This window comes from Nycticebus coucang, chromosome 7, assembly GCF_027406575.1.
Source record: "Nycticebus coucang isolate mNycCou1 chromosome 7, mNycCou1.pri, whole genome shotgun sequence".
Lineage (NCBI taxonomy): Eukaryota > Metazoa > Chordata > Mammalia > Primates > Lorisidae > Nycticebus > Nycticebus coucang.
The window spans coordinates 47,688,663-47,708,794 of record NC_069786.1 but is presented as its reverse complement, the minus strand read 5'-3'; the positions used below and the strand labels follow the sequence as shown (position 1 = coordinate 47,708,794).

At 41.8% G+C, this 20,132-nt stretch overlaps 1 pseudogene across 1 annotated transcript; it reads left to right on the top strand.

Moving 5' to 3' along the window:
* The first annotated feature begins 10,112 nt into the window (after nucleotides 1–10,112).
* On the top strand, nucleotides 10,113–11,844 carry LOC128590141 (E3 ubiquitin-protein ligase Mdm2-like; annotated as a pseudogene). Its single transcript, XR_008381227.1, has 3 exons — nucleotides 10,113–10,219; nucleotides 11,011–11,212; nucleotides 11,291–11,844. The product of XR_008381227.1 is annotated as an E3 ubiquitin-protein ligase Mdm2-like (transcript).
* Nucleotides 11,845–20,132: the final 8,288 nt, after the last annotated feature.

Here is a 20,132-nt window from a genome sequence, read left to right as displayed (position 1 = left end):
TTCCTCTCTCATCCTCTGTACCCTTCCCCCACCTTAGGTAAGACAGGAAGGCTAGAAGGAGCTAGAGTTGGTTAAGCTCTGGTAGAACAGCTTCTCTTATAGGTGGCCACATTAAGGAGAACAGAATGCTCTGATGTAATTCAAAATTGTTTCTTTTCCCTTCCCTCCAACAGAAACACAAGAGAATTTCCCCCCCAATATTCATATTGAAAATCAGGTCAAACTCCTGTGGTTAAACTAACAAAAGTTTGGGGGCTCCCCTATGACTGGTTTCCCCCCACCCTGGAGTTTTTAACTTTCAGATTTGTCCACACTGAGCCAGCAATTTGTCAATTACAGTTCAGGTTGTCCTACCCCTGCCACTGGTTCCTGAGAAAGTTTCTGCTCCTGGGTTTTTGCTCCATCCAGTAAGTTGCAATTCTCTGTACCCCCCTCTTTCTCTCCAATTTTAGAGGCAGTGGTTCGCCTTATGGCCTCGATTATCTGATAAATCTAAGAAGAGTTGTTAGTTTTCTGTTTGTTAAGCTTTTTTTCTTGTTGTGTGGATGAGAACGGTGACTTCTAAGCTTCCATGATGGAACAGAAACCAGAAGTCATCTCTCTTTTTCTGTCTCTTTAGTCTAAGTACCACAATGTTTTGGACCAACATACTAGAAACTTTGGAATAAGCTGACTCAGCTCCTGTTTTTCCAGTTTGGGGTGGGGGGGTGGATAATATGTTTTTTTTGTTTTGTTTTTTTTGAAGAGACAGAGTCTTACTTTACTGCCCTCGGGTAGAGTGCCGTGGCGTCACACGGCTCACAGCAACCTCCAGCTCTTGGGCTTACGCGATTCTCTTGCCTCAGCCTCCCGAGCAGCTGGGACTACAGGCGCCCACCACAACACCCGGCTATTTTTTTGTTGTTGCAGTTTGGCCAGGGCTGGGTTTGAACCCACTACCCTCGGCATATGGGGCCAGCGCCCTACTCACTGAGCCACAGGCACCGCCCTATATGTTTTTTTAAGACTAGTCAAGTATAGTAATGAGAAAGGGAGAAAGAGCAGAACAAGGGTTTGTTCCGTACCTGACTGTGAACAATCAGTTGAGTTAACACTCTACCTTTGGTCAACTTTTCTAGTTTTTTGAGACAGAGTCTCACTTTGTTGCTCCAGATAGAGTATAGTGGTGTTAGCACAGCTCACTGCAACCTCAAACTCCTGAGCTTAAGCAATCCTCCCGTCTCAGCCTTCAGAGTAACAGAGAATACAGGTGTTTGCCACAATGCCCAGGAAATTTTTCTTATTTTTTGTAGAGACAGGGTCTTGCTATTACTCAGGCTGGCTTCAAACTCTTGAACTCAAGGAATTCTCCTGCCTTGGCCTCCCAGAATGCTAGGATTACAGGTATGAGCAAGCATTGGCCTTTTCCGGTTTTTTTGTTTTTTTTTTTTGAGACAGAGTCTCAAGCTGTCACCCCGGGTACAGTGCTGTGGCATCATAGCTCACAGCAACTTCCAACTCGGGCTCAAGTGATCCTCTTGCCTCAGGTTTTTTTTCTTTTTTTAGTAGAGACGGGGTCTTGCTTTTGCTCAGGCTGGTCTCGAATTTGTGAGCTCAAGCAATCTACCCACCTTGGAATCCCAGAGTGTTGGGATTATAGGCGTGAGCTACCGTGCTGGGTCTCAAGTTTTTTTGTTTTGGGGGGAGTTTTTGAGACAGAGTCTCATTCTGTTGCCGAGGGTAAAGTGCCATGGCTTCCATCATAGCTCACGGAAATCTCAAACGCCTGGGTTCAAGTGATCATCTTTCCTCAGCCGCCAAAGTAGCTGGGACTATAGGCATGTGCCACCACACCCAGCTAGTTTATCTATTTGGGTTTTTTTTTTTTTTTACAGCTTTTGGCCGGGGCTGGGTTTGAACCTGCCACCTCCGGCATATGGGGCTGGTGCCCTACCCCTTTGAGCCACAGGTGCCGCCCTAGTTTTTCTATTTTTATTAGAGATGGGATCTCGCTCTTGCTCAGGCTGGTCTTTCTTTTTTTTTTTTGTGCAGTTTTTGGCCGGGGCCAGGTTTGAACCTACCACCTCCGGTATATGGGGCCAGCACCCTACTCCTTGAGCCACAGATGCTGCCCTCAGGCTGGTATTGAAATCCTGAGCTCAAGCAATCCACCTGCCTCCACCTCCCAAAGTGCTACCATTACAGGCGTGAGCCACCGTTACCTGGCCCTTTTACAGTTTTTTAAAATCTTTTTTTTTTTTTTCCTTTGAGACAGAGCCTCAAGCTGTCACCCTGGGTAGACCCGTGGAGTCACAGCTTACAGCAACCTCCAACTCCTGGGCTCAAGCGATTCTCCTGCCTCCCTCTTCCAAGTAGCTGGGACCACAGGTGCCCGCCACAACCGCCGGCTATTTTTTGGTTGCAGCCGTCATTGTTTGGTGGGCCCAGGCTGAATTTGAACCTGCCAGCTCAGGTGTACGTGGCTGGTGCCTTAGCGGCTTGAGCTACAGGCGCCGAGGCTAAATCTAATTTTTTAATTTCTTTCCTCAAACTCTTTTTTTTGTTTTTTGTTTTTTTTCCTTTCCTTTGGCATTGGCTCCATATAGCACAGGCTTCCATTTCCTCCATCCTTTCCAGTAGATAGTTATTCCTCTTAAAAAAGAAGACCCAATGTTAGGGAGTGAGATGGGGCTGGAATCTCCTTCATACTCTGTTAACTGAGTTATCAACTGGTAAAGCTACAACTTTCCCAGAGAGAGGGAGACTTTTTCTTCTAGTTATCCAAAGACATCATATGGGCTAGTCTACCCCTCAACACATAATCTACTTATTTACTCTGAAATACCACCTTTGTGGTTTTGTTCTCTTATTTGAGATCTACTAAATTTTGCCTACTACAGAAAGGTCAAACTTGGGTGTGATTGTCTCTGGCAAATGACTTGTTTTTCTCTGTGTAGCAACTTTAGTTTCATGGCGTAAAGCATCAGTTTTGGGAATCAATTGAAATTTTTTATCACAGTCCCTCTACTAAGTATATAACTTTGTACAAATACCTAAGTTCTAGGAACCTCGGTTTTCTTACATATAAGTATATATTTAACAAGTTTGCTGTGAAGATTAAATAGGATCATGAGAGCTTTTCATATGGTGAGTGCTCAATTTTGCTTGTAACACTTATAATAAAACTTATTTGCAATGGTGGATGTGTTTTATATTGGTATTGTTCAATAAAAATAGCTACTAGCCACATGTAACAATTGATCACTTAAAATGTGGCTAGTGCAACTGGGGGACTGAATTTTTTATTTTATTTCATTTTCATTAAATTTAAATAGCCAGATATGGCTAGCGTACTATGTAGTACAGCAGTTCTGTGCCACATTGTGAATATCAATTGAAGGACAAATAAAAGTGTCTTCTTCTGTCTGTATTACTTGTGCCTTATCTTACGATATTTCACTTTTCAAAAATATGTGCTTTCTTCTCTCACCTGTTTTCATATTTTACACATCTAGTAATCTAAGACCTACCTCAACAACCCATCTTCTCCAGAAGCATTCTTCAATTGATCCCCATTGACATGTCTTCCATTCACTGAGACTCTCATTGAACATATGGTCAACACTGCACTACTTAGCCCTGAATATTCCTCTAACTTTTCTTGTGTATTTCCTTGGATTACCCAGGAGTACACTATCAAGATCTGAGTCTTTTTTTCATTCTGTATGCCTCCTTCCAAAAACAATTATCCTAGTACTTAGAATGTTATAAATACTGGTTTGTGTCCTCACAAAATTCATACATTGAAATGTAATCTTGAATGAAATGGTATTTGGAAGTAGGGTCTTTGAGAGGTAATTAGGTCATGAGGGTTGACCCCTTATAAATAGTAGTGGTGCCCCTATGAGAACAGGCCAGGGGCCTCTTCCTCTTTTTCTACCATATAAGGATACAATGAGAAGTCAGCAAGTTGCAATTAGAAGAGAATCCTCACCAGAACCTGACCACGCTGGCACCCTGATCTGGGTGATCAGTGTCCACAACTGTGAGAAATAAATTTCTATTATTTGTTAGCCATTCTGTGGTACATTGGGATAGCAGCCTAACCAGACTAAAACACACCAAATAATCCTATGTTTGATTATCTTTCTTTTACTTCTCCAATTCATTCCTCTTGGCTTCCAATCCCTATCACCATTGTCCAGACGTTGGCTAAAAAGAACAAATAATCCAATATTTTATTTTCTACATTTGTGTTATTTTGTCTCCCCCACTCCTGCACAACAAACAAAAGCATTTTTCAGAGGCATTACTCTTCTTTGGGTGGGGAGGAATAGTCTCACTATGTCACCACGGTAGAGTGCCATGGCATCACAGTTCACAGCAACCTCGAATTCTTGGGCTTAAGTGATTCCCTTGCCTCAGCCTCGCAAGTAGCTGGGACTACAGGTATGTGCCACCACATCCAGCTAGTTTTTCTATTTTTATTAGAGACGGGGTCTCAAACTCCTGACTTTAAGCAATCCATTTTTGCTCAGGCTGGTTTTGAACACCTGACCTCGAACGCCTGACCTCAAACAATCCACCTGCCTCTGCCTCCCAGAATGCTAGCATTACAGGCATGAGCTACTGTACCTAGCCTCTCAACAAAAAAATTACAAAGCATACTGAAAGACAAAGGTAGGCCAGGCATGGTGGCTCATGCCTCTAAAACTAGCCAGGTGGTGGGTGCCTGTAGTCCCAGCTACTACGGAGGCCGAGGCAGGAGAATCACTTAAGCCTAAGAGTTTGAGGTTGCTGTGAGCTATGATGCAACTGCACTCAACTGAGGGTGACAAAGTGATACCCTCTCTCAAACAAACAAACAAAAATCTATTACTGAGTGGGAATTTGAGATCAGCCTGTGTAAGAGCGAGACCCCGTCTCTAAAAATAGCTGGGTGTTAATGGTGGACTCCCATAGTCCCAGCTGCTCGAGAGGCTGAGGCATGAGAATCACTTAAGCCCAAGAATTTGAGATTTCTGTGAGCTGTGACACCACAGCACTCTACAAGGGGTGACAAAGTGAGACTGTCTCAGAAAAAAAGACAAAAGCATTCTTAAGAGACAGAGAAAACATCAAAACTAGACTCAGACATGGCTGGAATACTAGAATTACCATACCCTAAATTTAGATTAATAATTAGTATGTTAAGGGCTCTACTGGAAAAAGTAGAAACATGCAAAAAGAGATGGGTAATATAAGCACAGTGATAGAAACTAAGAATGAATCAAAAGGAAATGCTAGGGTCTGTGCCCATAGCTCAGGGGTTAGGGCACCAGCCACATACACCAGGGCTGGCAGGTTTGAACCTGGCCCAGGCCTGCCAAACAACAATGCCAACTACAACAAAAAAAATAGCCAGACATTGTGGCAGGTGCCTGTAGTCCCAGTTACTTGGGAGGTTGAGGCAAGAGAATCTCTTAAGCCCAAGAGTTTGAGGTTGCTGTGAGCTGTGACGGCACATCACTCTACTGAGGGCGACATAGTAGACTGTCTCAAAAAAAAAAAAAGAAAGAAAAGAAAAGGGAAATGCTAGAAATAAAAAACACTGTAACAGAAATTAATGATGTTTTTAATGGGCTTATCAATAGTGACATGGCCAAAAAATCTAAGCCTGAATAAATGTGAACAGAGGTGTCCAAAAGTGAAATGCAAAGAAGAAAAAAGAATAATAAAAGAACAGACTATCCAACAACTGTAAGAGAATTACAAAGGATGTAACACGTGAATAATGGAAATGCCAAAGAGAGAAGAAAACAAGGAAATTTAAAGCAATATCCTTCAGCAGTCAAGAGTAACTAGAGACTTTCTTGGGCAAACACAATTTGAGAGAATTTGTCACCCAGTAGACTTGCCTTGCAAGAAATGTTAGTTCTTCAGGAAGAAGGAAAATTATATAGATCAGAAACTGAGATCTGGGCAGCACCTGTGGCTCAAAGGAGTTGGGCACCAGCCCCATATGCCAGAGGTGGCAGGTTCAAACCGAGCCCCGGCCAAAAACTGCAAAAAAAAAGCCTTTAGAAAGTGTATTTAAAACATTATTGTCAGAGTGATGAGGGCTAAATAAAATAATTGTTTAAAAAAGGGGGGGGGATTTCTCGGACCACCATGGAATAAAAGTTGACCTCAGTAACAACAGGAATCTGCATACTCATACAAAAACATGGAAGTTAAATAACCTTATGCTGAATGATAGCTGGGTCAGAGATGAGATTAAGAAGGAAATTACCAAATTTTTGGAACAAAACGACCATGAAGACACGAATTATCAGAACCTCTGGGATACCACAAAGGCAGTCCTAAGAGGGAAATTTATAGCACTGCGAGCCTTCAGAAAGAGAGGAAGCTAACAACTTAATGGGACATCTCAAGCAACTGGAAAAGGAAGAACACTCCAACCCCAAACCCAGTAGAAGAAAAGAAATAACCAAAATTAGAGCAGAATTAAATGAAATTGAAAACAAAAGAATTATACAACAGATCAATAAATCAAAAAGTTGGTTTTGTGAAAAGTTCAATAAAATAGATAAATCTTTGGCTAACCTAACCAGGAAAAAAAGAGTAAAACCTCTAATCTCATCAATCAGAAACAACAAAGATGAAATAACAACACACTCCTCAGAAATTCAAAAAATCCTTAATGAATATTACAAGAAACTTTATTCTCAGAAATATGAAAATCTGAAGGAAATTGACCAATACTTGGAAGCACATCACCTTCCAAGACTTAGCTAGATTCAAGTGGAAATGTTGAACAGGCCCATATCAAGTTTGAAATAGCATCAACCATACGAAATCTCCCTAAAAAGAAAAGCCCGGGACCAGATGGTTTCACGTCAGAATTCTACCAACCTTTAAAGAGGATTTAGTACCTATGTTACTCAACCTGTTCCAAAATGTAGAAAAAGAAGGAAGACTACCCAACATGTTCTATGAAGCAAACATCACCCTGATCCCCAAACCAGGAAAAGACCCAACAAGAAAAGAAAATTATAGACCGATATCACTAATGAATATAGATGCAAAAATATTCAACAAGATCCTAACAAACAGAATCCAGCAACACATCAAACAAATTATACATCATGACCAAGTTGGTTTTATCCCAGGGTCTCAAGGCTGGTTCAATATACGTAAAGCTGGGTGGCGCCTGTGGCTCAAAGGGATAGAGCGCCAGTCCCATATGCTGGAGGTGGTGGGTTCAAACCCAGCCTCGGCCAAAAAAAAACCCACAAAAAAAAAAAAATATATATATATATACGTAAATCTATAATTCAGCACATAAACAAATTAAAAAACAAAGACCATATGATTCTCTCAATTGATGCAGAAAAAGCTTTTGATAATATCCAGCATCCCTTCATGATCAGAACACTTAAGAAAATTGGTATAGAAGGGACATTTCTTTTTCTTTTTTTTTTTGTTTTGTGGTTTTTGGCCGGGGCTGGGTTTGAACCTGCCACCTCCGGCATATGGGACCGGCGCCCTACTCACTGAGCCACAGGCGCCACCCCAGAAGGGACATTTCTTAAACTAATAGAGGCCATCTACAGCAAACCCACAGCCAATATCGTATTAAATGGAGTTAAATTGAAATCATTTCCACTCAGATCAGGAACCAGGCAAGGTTGCCCATTGTCTCCATTGCTCTTTAACATTGTAATGGAAGTTTTAGCTACCGCACTTTGGGAAGAAAAGGTGATCAAGGGTATCTATATAGGGTCAGAAGAGATCAAACTTTCGCTCTTTGCAGATGATATGATTGTATGTCTGGAAAACCAGGCATTCTACTACAAAACTCTTAGAAGTGATCAAGGAATACAGCAGTGTCTCAGGTTACAAAATCAACATTCATAAATCGGTAGCCTTTCTATATACCAACAATAGTCAAGCTGAAAAAATAGTTAAGGACTCTATTCCATTCACAGTAGTGCCAAAGAAGATGAAATATTTGGGAGTATATCTAACAAAGGACGTGAAAGATCTCTATAAAGAGAACTATGAAACTCTAAGAAAAGAAATAGCTGAAAATGTTAACAAATGGAAAAACATACCATGCTCATGGCTGGGAAGAATCAACATTGTTAAAATGTCCATACTACCCAAAGCAATATACAATTTTAATGCAACCCCTATTAAAGCTCCACTGTAAAGATCTTGAAAAAACAATACTTCGTTTTATATGGAATCAGAAAAAACCTCGAATAGCCAAGACATTACTCAGAAATAAAAACAAAGCAGGAGGAATCACGCTACCAGACCTCAGACTATACTATAAATCGATAGTGATCAAAACAGCATGGTACTGGCACAAAAACAGAGAAGTAGATGTCTGGAACAGAATAGACAACCAAGAGATGAATCCAGCTACTTACCGTTATTTGATCTTTAACAAGCCAATTAAAAACATTCAGTGGGGAAAAGATTCCCTATTTAACAAATGGTACTGGATGAACTGGCTGGCAACCTGTAGAAGACTGAAACTGGACCCACACCTTTCACCATTAACCTAGATAGACTCTCACTGGATTAAATATTTAAACTTAAGACATGAAACTATAAAAATACTAGAAGAGAGTGCAGGGAAAACCCTTGAAGAAATCGGTCTGGGCGAGTATTTTATGAGGAGGACCCCCTGGGCAATTCAAGCAGCTTCAAAAATACACTACTAGGACCTGATCAAACAAAAAAGCTTCTGCTAGGCCAAGAATACAGTAAGTAAAGCAAGCAAACAGCCCTCAGAATGGGAGAAGATATTTGCAGGTTATGTCTCCAACAAAGGTTTAATAACCAGAATCCACAGAGAACTCAAAAGTATAAGCAAGAAAAGAACAAGTGATCCCATCGCAGGCTGGGCAAGGGACTTGAAGAGAAACTTCTCTGAAGAAGACAGCTGTGCGGCCTACAGACATATGAAAAAATGCTCATCATCTTTAATTATCAGAGAAATGCAAATCAAAACTACTTTGAGATATCATCTAACTCCAGGAAGATTAGCCCATATCACAAAATCCCAAGACCTGAGATGTTGGAGTGGATGTGGGGAAAAGGGAACACTTCTACACTGCTGGTGGGAATGCAAATTAATACATTCCTTTTGGAAAGATGTTTGGAGAACATGTAGAAATCTAAAAATACATCTGCTATTCAATCCTATAATTCCTCTACTAGGTATATACCCAGAAGACCAAAAATCACATTATAACAAAGATATTTGTACCAGAATGTATATTGCAGCCCAATTCATAATTGCTAAATCATGGAAAAAGCCCAAGTGCCCATCGATCCACGAATGGATTAATAAATTGTGGTATATGTACACCATGGAATACTATGCAGCCTTAAAGAAAGATGGAGACTTTACCTCTTTCATGTTTACATGGATGGAGCTGGAACATATTCTTCTTAGTAAAGTATCTCAAGAATGGAAGAAAAAGTATCCAATGTACTCAGCCCTACTATGAAACTAATTTATGGTTTCACATAAAAGCTACAACCCAGTTACAACCTAAGAATAGGGGGAAGGGGGAAAGGGAGGGGAGGGAGGGGGGAGGTGGGCAGAGGGAGGGGGATTGGTGGGATTACACCTGCGGTGCATCTTAGAAGGGTACATGTGAAACTTAGTAAATGTGGAATGTAAATGTCTTAACACAATAACTAAGAAAATGCCAGGAAGGCTATGTTAACCAGTTATTGATGAAAATATGTCAAACGGTCTATGAAACCAGGGTATGGTGCCCACCTCCCCACCCCCAAAGAAAAGGGCGGGACGTGGAAAGGTGCGGGCCATGCTCCCTCTGGATGGCAGGGGGCGAGCGCCGCAGAGCTCCGTGTAGGGCCTGTGTGACTGGAAGCTGGAGCCAGATGCGGAACTGGAGGGGCAGTCCTGACCCTCCTTACTGAGGTCCTGTTGCCGGGAGCCCCCTTCCTTCTCAGACTAGTGTGTTCGAACTTCCCTGCCAGCTGGGGCCCGAGAGTGGAATAGTCGCCAAGGCCCAGGCCATTGGGCTTCCGTGGGCCAGGTGAAGGGAACTGGGAAGCCTCAAGGGACCCTGCCCATAACTCCAGGCGTTAAAACCCCTGCAAGGCAAATGTGCAATACCATGTCTGTGTCTACTCATGTAACCACCTCACAGATTCCAACTTCGGAACAGAAAACCTTGGTTAGACCAAAACCATTGCTTTTGAAGTTGTTAAAGTCACTTACACAATGAAAGAGGATATATATATATATATATTTTTTTTTTTTTTTTTTAAACAGAGCCTCAAGCTGTCACCCTGGGTAGAGTGCCATGGCATCACAGCTCACAGCAATCTCCAACTCCTGGGCTCAAGCAATTCTCCTGCCTCCACCTCCCAAGTAGCTGGGACTACAGGTGCCCGTCACAACACACAGCTATTTTTTTTGGTTGTAGCCATCATTGTTGTTTGGCGGGCCCAGGCTGGATTCAAACCTGCCAGCTCAGGTGTATGTGGCTGGTGCCTTAGCCAGTTGAGCCACAGGCCACGAGTCAAAAGAGGTTATATTTTATCTTGGCCAGAATATTATGATGAAATGATTATATGATGAAAAGCAACAAATATTGTATATTGTTCAAATGATCTTCTAGGAGATTTGTTTGGAGTGCCAAGCTTCTCTGTGAAAGAGCACAGGAAAATATATACAATGATTTACAGAAACTTGGTAGTAGTCAATCAGCAGGAATTATCAAACTCAGGTACATCTGTGACTGAGAACAAGTGTCACCTTGAAGATGGGAATGATCAAAAGGATCCTGTGCCAGAGCTACAGGAAGAGAAACCTTCCTCTTCAAATGTGGTTTCTAGTCCGTCTACCTCATCTAGAAGGAGAGCCATCAGTGAGACAGAAGAAAATTCAGACGAATTGTCTGGAGAAGGACAGAGAAAATGTCAGAGATCTGATAATATTTCCCTTTCCTTTGATGAAAGCCTGGCTCTGTGTGTGATAAGGGAGATCTGCTGTGAAAGAAGCAGCCCCAGTGAGTCTCCAGGGACACCGTAACACCCGGATCTTGATGTTGGTGTAAGTGAACATTCAGGTGACTGGTTGGATCAAGATCCAGTTTCAGATCAGTTTAGTGGAGAATTTGAAGTTGAATCTCTTGATTGGGAAGATGATAGTCTTAGTGAAGAAGGACAAGAACTCTCAGATGAAGATGATGAAGTGTATCGAGTTACTATGTATCAAGCAGAGGAGAGTGACACAGATTCATTTGAAGAAGATTCTGAAATTTCTTTAGTTGCCTAATGGAAATGTCCCTCATGCAATGAAATGAATCCTCCCCTCCCACCACATTGCAACAGGTGTTGGGCCCTTCCTGAGATAAAGGGAAAGATAGAGGGGATAGCTCTGAGAAAGCCAAGCTGGAAAACTCAGCACAAGCAGAAGAGGGCTTTGATGTTCCGGATTGTAAAAAAACTACAGGGAGTGATTCCAAAGAGTCATCTGCGGAGGAAAAAGATGCTAAAATCATGCAGGCCTCCAAGTCACAAGACAGTGAGGACTATTCTCAGCCATCAACTTCTAATAGCATTATTTACAGCAGCCAAGAAGATATGAAAGAATCTGAGAGGGAAGAAACACAAGACAAAGAAGAAAGTATGGAATCCAGCTTTCCCCTTAGTGCCATTGAACCTTGTGTGATTTGCCAAGGTCAACCTAAAAATGGTTGCATTGTCCATGGCAAAACAGGACACCTAATGGCATGCTTCACATGTGCAAAGAAGCTAAAGAAAAGGAATAAGCCCTGCCCAGTGTGTAGACAACCGATTCAGATGATTGTGCTAACTTACTTCCCCTAGCTGACCTGCCTATAAAATTAGAATATATATTTCTAACTATATAACTGGAAAATTTAGACACATGGATTTTTTTTCTTTTAAGAGACAGAGTCTCACTTTATCACCCTGGGTAGAGTGCCATGGCGTCACACAGCTCACAGCAACCTCCAACTCCTGGGCTTAGGTGAATTCTCTTGCCTCAGCTTCCCGAGTAGCTGGGACTACAGGTGCCCGCTGCAATACCCAGCTATTTTTTTTGTTTTTGTTGCAGTTTTGCATGGGGCCGGGTTTGAACCCGCCACCCTCGGTATATGGGGCCGGCGCCCTACTCACTGAGCCACAGGCATTGCCCTGGAATTTATTTTTATTTAGTATATCAAAATGAGAAAGTGTCTCAATCCAGATAGGTTTTTTCTTTAGTGTACTTTACCTACTTCAGGAGAGGAATAGTAAATATTTATTTCCTTTTGGGAAAATTTCACTTCCATTTGTATTTGGCTTTTAATGTAATTTGAGTTGGATACATAGCTCATCCTTTACCCATGCTCCTTTCTCTTAAATGAGAAGTATCTGATTTTTTAAAATATATATATATGAGTAGGACACCTAAATGTAATTTATTTAGTACCTTTCTTGTATGGAGAAAATGTGCAGTAGATTTTGATTAAATTTTTGAAACTCTTAAAAAAAAAGAAACTGAGATCTACATTTTTAAAAGGAAGAGAATTAGAGAAAGAATAAATAAAGATAAAATGACATCTTTTCTTCTACTTCTTTTTTTTTTTGTAGAGACAGAGTTTCACTTTATTGCCCTCAGTAGAGTGCTGTGTCGTCACAGCTCACAGCAACCTCCAACTCCTGGGCTTAGGTGATTCTCTTGCCTCAGTCTCCCAAGCAGCTGGGACTACAGGCACCCGGTGCAATGCCCAGCTGTGTTTTTGTTGCAGTTTGGCTGGAGGCCAGGTTTGAACCCGCCACCCACAGTATATGGGGCCGGCGCCCTACCCACTGAGCACAGGCACCACCCCATCTTTTCTTTTTGTTATTCTTAATTGAACTAATAGATAATTTGTTCAAAATAATGATAGCAACAATGCATTTAGTGAGTACAATTTAGAGATAAGTGAAATGAATGACAGCCACATTATCAGGGATGGAGGGAGGAACTAGAATATTCTGTTCTAAAGTGCTTCACTACTCATGAAGCAATATAGTATTATTTGAAAGTTGTATTATTACAACTAATACAACTTGTAATTAGTTGTAAATGTATACTACACATTCAAGAGTGTGTAGAAAAAGTAAAAAACACAGGCCAGGAGTGATGGCTCATGCCTGTAATCCCAGCACTTCGGGAAGCCAAGATGGGAGGATTACTTGAGGCCAGGAGTTTGAAACCAGCTGGGTAACATAGGGAGACTCCATGTCTACAAAATAAACCCAACACAAACAAAAATAGTTTGGCATGGTGGCATATGCCCATAGACTTAGCTGCTTGGGAGGCTGAGGCAGGAGGACTGCTTGAGCCTAGGAGTTCTAGGCTGCAATGAGAACAATGAGGTACAATGATCACACCATTGTACTCCAGGCTGGGCAATAAAATGAGGTCCTGTTTCTAAAACAAAAACAAAAACCCATAATTTATATGCTAAGACAGGAGATATAATGGAATCATAGAAAATGCATAATTAAAATTAGATAAGACAGAAAAAGAATTGAAGATTGAAAAAAAAACCCAAAGAGCTAGGTGTAATGGTGCATCTCTATAGTCCTGGTTATTCTGGAGACTGTGTAGGAGAATCACTTAAGTCTAAGAGTTTGAGGCCAGCCTGAGCAACAGAGTGAAACCCCGAAGTCTAAGAAAGTAAAAGAAAGATACAAAAACAAGGGCAATGAATGGAAAAAAAGTAAGAAACATGCTAGGTATTAATCCAACTACATCAATAATCACGTTGGGGCAAAATTAAATCCAGAATTAAATTTAATTTTTGATGTTCAAGTTGATGTTCAAGGCACATTTTTTTTTTTGAGACAGAGTCTCATTATGTCACCTTCAGTAGAGTGCTGTGGCATCACAGCTCACAGCAACCTCAAACTCTTGGGCTCAAGTGATTCTCTTGCCCCACCTCCCAAGTAGCTGAGACCACAGGTGCCTACCACATCGCACAGCTATCTTTTTGGTTGTAGTTGTTGTTGTCTAGCAGGCCAGGGCTTGGCTCAAACCCACCACCTTCGGTATACGTGGCTGGCGCCCTAATCACTGAGCTACGGGTGCCAAGACTCAAGGAACTTTTTTTTTTTTTTAAATTGGAGACAGAGTCTCACTTTGTCACCTGTGGTGGAGTGCCATGGCATGACAGCTTACAAGCAACCTCCAGCTCTTGTGCTTAGGCAATTCTCTTGCCTCAGCCTCCTGAGCAGCTGGGACTACAGGCGCCTGCCGCAAAGCCCAGCTATTTTTGTTGTTGTTGTTGCAATTTGGCCAGGGCCAGGCTTGAACCCGCCACCTTCAGTATATGGGGCCGGTACTGAGACACAGGCATCGCCCATCAAGGAACTTTGTTAATGCTATGTCCTCCAATAGGTTGCATTGTGTCTAGTTAAGTGACCCCAATAAATATTTATTAAATGAATGATTTTATTAAATTGATGAAAAGTAGCTACAATCTTATAAGAGACACAAACATAAAAATAGCTCACAACACATGCTGCAACAGTTTAGAGGGGGAGAAAACTGCTTGGGCCCGGAGGGCTTCAAATAGTAAGAAAATATATAAATCATTGGAAGGGAGCTTGAAGGGAACACTTTCAAAAGGGAAAATAGATACCCCTATAGATACCTTGAATATTGCTCTCTTCTGAGGGTGGGCTATATATACTTAATGACTTGCTTCCTAAGAACAGAGTAGGGAAAGGGAAAAATATTAACTTTAAGGTGTTTAAGTGGAGAAACATGACAAACACTCTATTAATCAATTGCTGAAAGATAATATCATGAGATATCATTTTCCCTCTACTCTGATGTGATGAGAAGGGCATTTCACCTCTGTAGTATCTTTCTAAAGTCCATGTCTGGAATTTTTTTTATGTGTTAGAGAATGCCTCAATGACCACCCCTGAATAAAAACCTCAGGCCTTGAGTCTGCAATGAACTTCCCTGGTAGACATTTCACATGTGCTGTTACAGCAGCATGTCCTAGGTAACTCCACTGGAAGAAGAATCTTAGAAGCTTGTACCTGGTTTCCTCCAGACTTCACCTCATCTGTCTTTTCCCTTTGATGCTTTTGTTTCATATGCTTTCATTGGAATAATTCACAGCCATGAGTAAAACTATATGCTGAGTCCTGTGAACCCTGTAGCAAATCACTCAACCTAGGCATGGTCTGGGGACCTCTGCCTAACCTGGATTGGATCTTGGAAAAGAAAGAGGACATTAACATAAATGCTGGTGAAATCCAAACGAAGTATGGAATTTAGTTAATGGCAATGAACAAATGTCAGTTTTAGTTTTGGCAAACATCCCATGGAAATATAAGATGTTAATAATGGGAGAAATAGGGTGAGGGGTAAATGAGAATTTTCTGTACAAGCTTTTGTTGTGTGACTGGAGACGCGAAAGAACAGCAGCTTTGCCGTGGGTATAAACTCGCTCCTGCAATTATTAAGGGTAAACAAGAAACAGGCTACGCTGTGGGATGGCGTGTAGCGAAGTTCTTTATTCAGGGATTTGATTTTATACACTTCTAGTCACATACACACTTAATCTATCATCTGTTAGTTTCACCATTACCTCATTTTACCTGAAATTAACTTGTAAGGAAATATCCTGTTACCACATCAACACAATCACTTCTGCAGGAAACATCCTCTTCTAGACACTGACTAATCTCTTGGGCAGGTATCTAAATAAAGATCACAAAGAAGAAAGCAGCCACAGGGGAACAGACTTAATGGAAGAATACCTTCAAGCCTTCACTCAATTTACTCAGCATAAAGTAAGGACTGTGTCTCTCCTCAGGGCAGAGCACCTATAGACCTCTGACAATATGTTTTTAACATACGTCAACACTCTGGCCCATATCTCTGAGGAAGGACAGCATGCCCTTTGGCCTCAGGCTTAACAGGGTGCACTGCTTCAGAGAATTGGCTTGTGGAATTTTAACTCCAGGCAAGCTAACTCTGCACAGTCCCAGGGGAGCCCAGGTCCCTTAAGCCTCTGAAAGAATAGAAAGCCATTTTAAACTCACACTGAGTTCACTTTGTGTGCTTGATGTAGGATATGTTTATTTCTAAATATTATCCTACAGCTTTGAAATGTTTTTATAAATCAAAAGTTATTACAAAATAAACATTTTATTTAAAACAACACTCAAACCAAATGCTTTGGAAACTCATGAAAAATCATATACCATTCATTTTGAGGGAGAGAAAGTGAGAGCAAGGGTGAGTGAGCAAGTGAGCTAGCATTATTTAACATAACCAGCGAGATTGTGGTTAAAAAACAATTGGATTTAGGACTTGATCATGAGAGTAGCAGGATTTAAAAGAAGGGTGAAGCCACGAGTGGTGGCTCACGCCTGTAATCCTAGCATTCAGGGAGGCCAAGGTGGGTGGATTGCCTGAGCTCACAGGTTCAAGACCAGCCTGAGCCAGAGTGAGACCCTGTCTCTAAAAAATAGCCAGGCCTTGTGGTGGGTGCCTATAGTCCCAGCTACTTGGGAGGCTGAGACAAGAGAATCACTTGAGTCCGCAATGAACTTCCAAGAGTTTGAGGTTGCTGTGAGCTCTGACACCAATGCCCTCTAAGGAGGGCAACAAAGTGAGACTCTGTCTGAAAAACCAAAAAAAAAGGGTTAATTCATAACCAAGACTGTGTCTCAAAGAAAAGAAATCTAGAGGCCCAGGATAAGGACATCGGGTAGATACCCTAAAGCACTTTAAGCTGACAGATTTAGCTCAATGTTCACTTTTTTTGTTTGTTTTTTTGAGACAGAGTCTTACTTTGTAGCCCTTGGTAGAGTGCTGTAGCATCACAGCTCACAGCAACCTCAAACTCTTGGGCTTAAGCGATTCTCTTGCCTCAACTTCCCACGTAGCTAGGACTATAGGCGCCTGCCACAATGCCTGGCTATTTTTTTTGGTTGCAGTTGTCATTGTTGTTTAGCAGGTCCAGGCCAGATGTGAACTAGCCAGCCTGGGTGTACGTGGCTGGTGCCCTACCCACTGAGCTATGGGTGCCACTTAGCTGGCTACTTTTTAGAGACAGGGATCTTGCTCCTGCTCAGGCTGGTCTTGAACCCCTGAGCTCAGGCAATGTGCTCTCCCCAGAGTGCTAGGATTACAGGTGTGAGCCACTATGCCTGGTTTTTAACGTTCTCTTTGTGCCAACAGAAGGGGTACACTCCCCCTTACTAGAGCATAGTGGCTTCCCTTTGCCTGAAGACTCATCTGAGAAAGTTGCCTTTCAAGATGCTTCTTCCTCTCCTAAGGATTTGCCACAGTCCTCTGCAGTACTTCTAAACTAATAATTAGGGCTAAGTTTCATGGCCTAATGGAAGAAAGAAACACTGTCCTTGTTTTGCAATAAAACATTTAGTTATGAAATATGTACTGGCATAATTGGAAGAACATACCTAGGGATAGATCTTGGTGAAAGTGTGGGGGAAATGATCCAAAGAAAAAGATATTATAAATGTGTTGACTGCAAATGCCAATGACCCAGAAAACCCGATGGAGACTGAATTGACTGAAATTGATGATTTGGAGCCCCTGTCCTTAGGGAGACTGAAGCTCAAGAGGTTATATTAAGAAAAAGGCAAAAGTTGCATTTCTCTGCACACCAGAATTTGTGGGCTACTAATGAAACATCTTTTAATTGGCCAATTACTTCACTGGATGAAGCAACAATGAATAGTCTTTGTATCCTCTTGTTTCTACACAAGGTCTGGCTTCCACTATTAACAACTTTGGAGTAACTCACCAAAAGACTGAGTCTATACAAAGAAAAGTAAATACTTACAGGTAATTAAGTAAGCTTGCTATTAAAGAGGAGCTAAAATTCTCCTTAAAATATGCTTTTTAGGCTCAGCGCCTGTAGCTTAGCAGCGAGGACACCAGCCACATACACCAGAGCTGGCAGGTTCAAACCCAGCCTGGGCCTGCCAAACAATGACAACTACAACCAAAAAATTGCCAGGCATTGTGGCAGGCACCTATAGTTCCAGCTACTTGGGAGGCTGAGGCAAAAGAATCACGTAAGGCAGCGGTTCTCAACCTGTGGATTGCGACCCACAGGAACTGTATTAAAAGGGTCGTGGCATTAGGAAGGTTGAGAACCCACTGGCTTAAGGCTTAAGCCGTAAACCCAAGAGTTTGAGGTTGCTGTGAGCTGTGATGTCACTGCACTCTACCAAGGGTGACATGAGACTCTGTCTCAAAAAAAAAAAAAAAAGATGCTTTCCTCAGCTTGAGAACTCCTCTAAAAAAAATCTCTTCCTTATAGTATGGTGGCAAGGGGCACAATGGTGGTACAGTGGCTCATGCCTGTAATCCTAAACTGTGGGAGGCTGAGAAGGGTGGAGACTGCTTGAGCTCAGGAGTTCAAGACCAGCATGAGCAAGACTCCAGTAAAAACAGAATAATCTACCCAGGTGTAGTGGTGGATGCCTGTAGTCCCAGTTACTTGGGAGGCTGAGGCAAGAGGATCACTTGAACCTAGGAGTTTGAGGTTGCTGTGAACTATGATGCCATGGTGCTCTACTCATCGTGAGAGAGACAGACGCTGTCTCAGAAGTAAATAAATACGTGTAACAATAGCCTCTTAAATTATCTGGGTCTGCTTTTTCATATACATCATGCACAATGATGTCAGACTATACTCTCCAAACTATTTTTACTATACGAATCAGCTATTCAATATCCTTAAATAATTATCTACCACCTTCTTTAAAATGAACATTTCTTAACATGTTCTTTAAGGCTCTCCTCCATCTGTTTCCTCTGGTTGCTAGCTTTGTTTTCTATTCCAACACTAAGCCTTAACCCTAGACAAACCCATCTAGAAAGCTTCCAAACCTATCTTAAGCATCCTAATTCAGTGTTTTTTTAAAACCACCCTCTCACCTGCAAATGTTTTCTTTTCATTTGTGTACCTAATTTTATAGGATGAAAGGCAACCACCTTCACCTTTTTGAATTATTCGTGTGTAAGGTTTTTTTTTATTCTATCGCATCAACCTTTTTTTTTTTTTTGAGACAGAGTCTGACTTTGTAACCCTGGGTAGAGTGCTGTTACATCACAGCTCACAGCAACCTCAAACTCTTGGGCTTAAGCGATTCTCTTGCCTCATCCACCCCAGTAGCTGGGACTACAGGTGCCTGCCACAATGCCGGGCTATTTTTAAAGACTGGGTCTCACTCTGGCTCAGGCTGATCTCCCACCTGTGAGAGGGAGATCAGCCAATCCAACCACCTTGGCCTCTTAAGAGTGCTGGTATTACAGGCGTGAGCACCGCACCTGGAGCATCTACTCTTTACATGAGATTATAAAATGGTTTTATTGAATCCATTGTTTAAAGAACTCAGGTATTTCTCAGCATTTAAAAATCGTGGGAAAATTGTAAACACTAGTAGAACCCACATTTCAAATGGATGGTTTCCCAGCAGCTGCCGTTTTTAGTGGCTGTTCAGTTTGAAAGTCAGGGCTTCACTCAAAAATTATTATTATTATTATTATTTTTTGAGACACAGCCTCAAGTTGTCGCCCTGAGATAGAGTGCTGTGTCATCGCAGCTCACAGGAACCTCAAACTCTTGGGCTTAAGTGATTCTCTTGCCTCAGCCTCCCAAGTAGCTGGGACTACAGGAGCCCACCACAATGCCTGGCTATTTTTTGGTTGTAATTGTCATTGTTGTTTGGCAGGCCGGGCTGGATTCTAACTGGACAGCTCTGGTGTATGTGACTGAAGCCTTAGCCACTTGAGTTACAGGCGCTGAGCCCGAAACGTATTAATGAAAACCCACTGGCATGCAGTGCCTGTGGCTCAAGGAGTAGGGTGCTGGGCCCCATACTGGAGGTGGCGGGTTCAAATCCGGCCTTGGACAAAAACTGCAAAAAAAAAAAAAAAAAGAGAACCCACTGGCTAGACACTGTCGTAGGCACTGGCGACACATCAGTGAGCAAAACTCATTGTAAAGTTTATATTCTAATGAGGGGAGACAGTCAACATAATTACATGTTAGAAAGTAATACGTGTTACTTTAAAAAATGAAGTTGGACTTTACCTAACAATTGCAATCAGTGTAACCTGG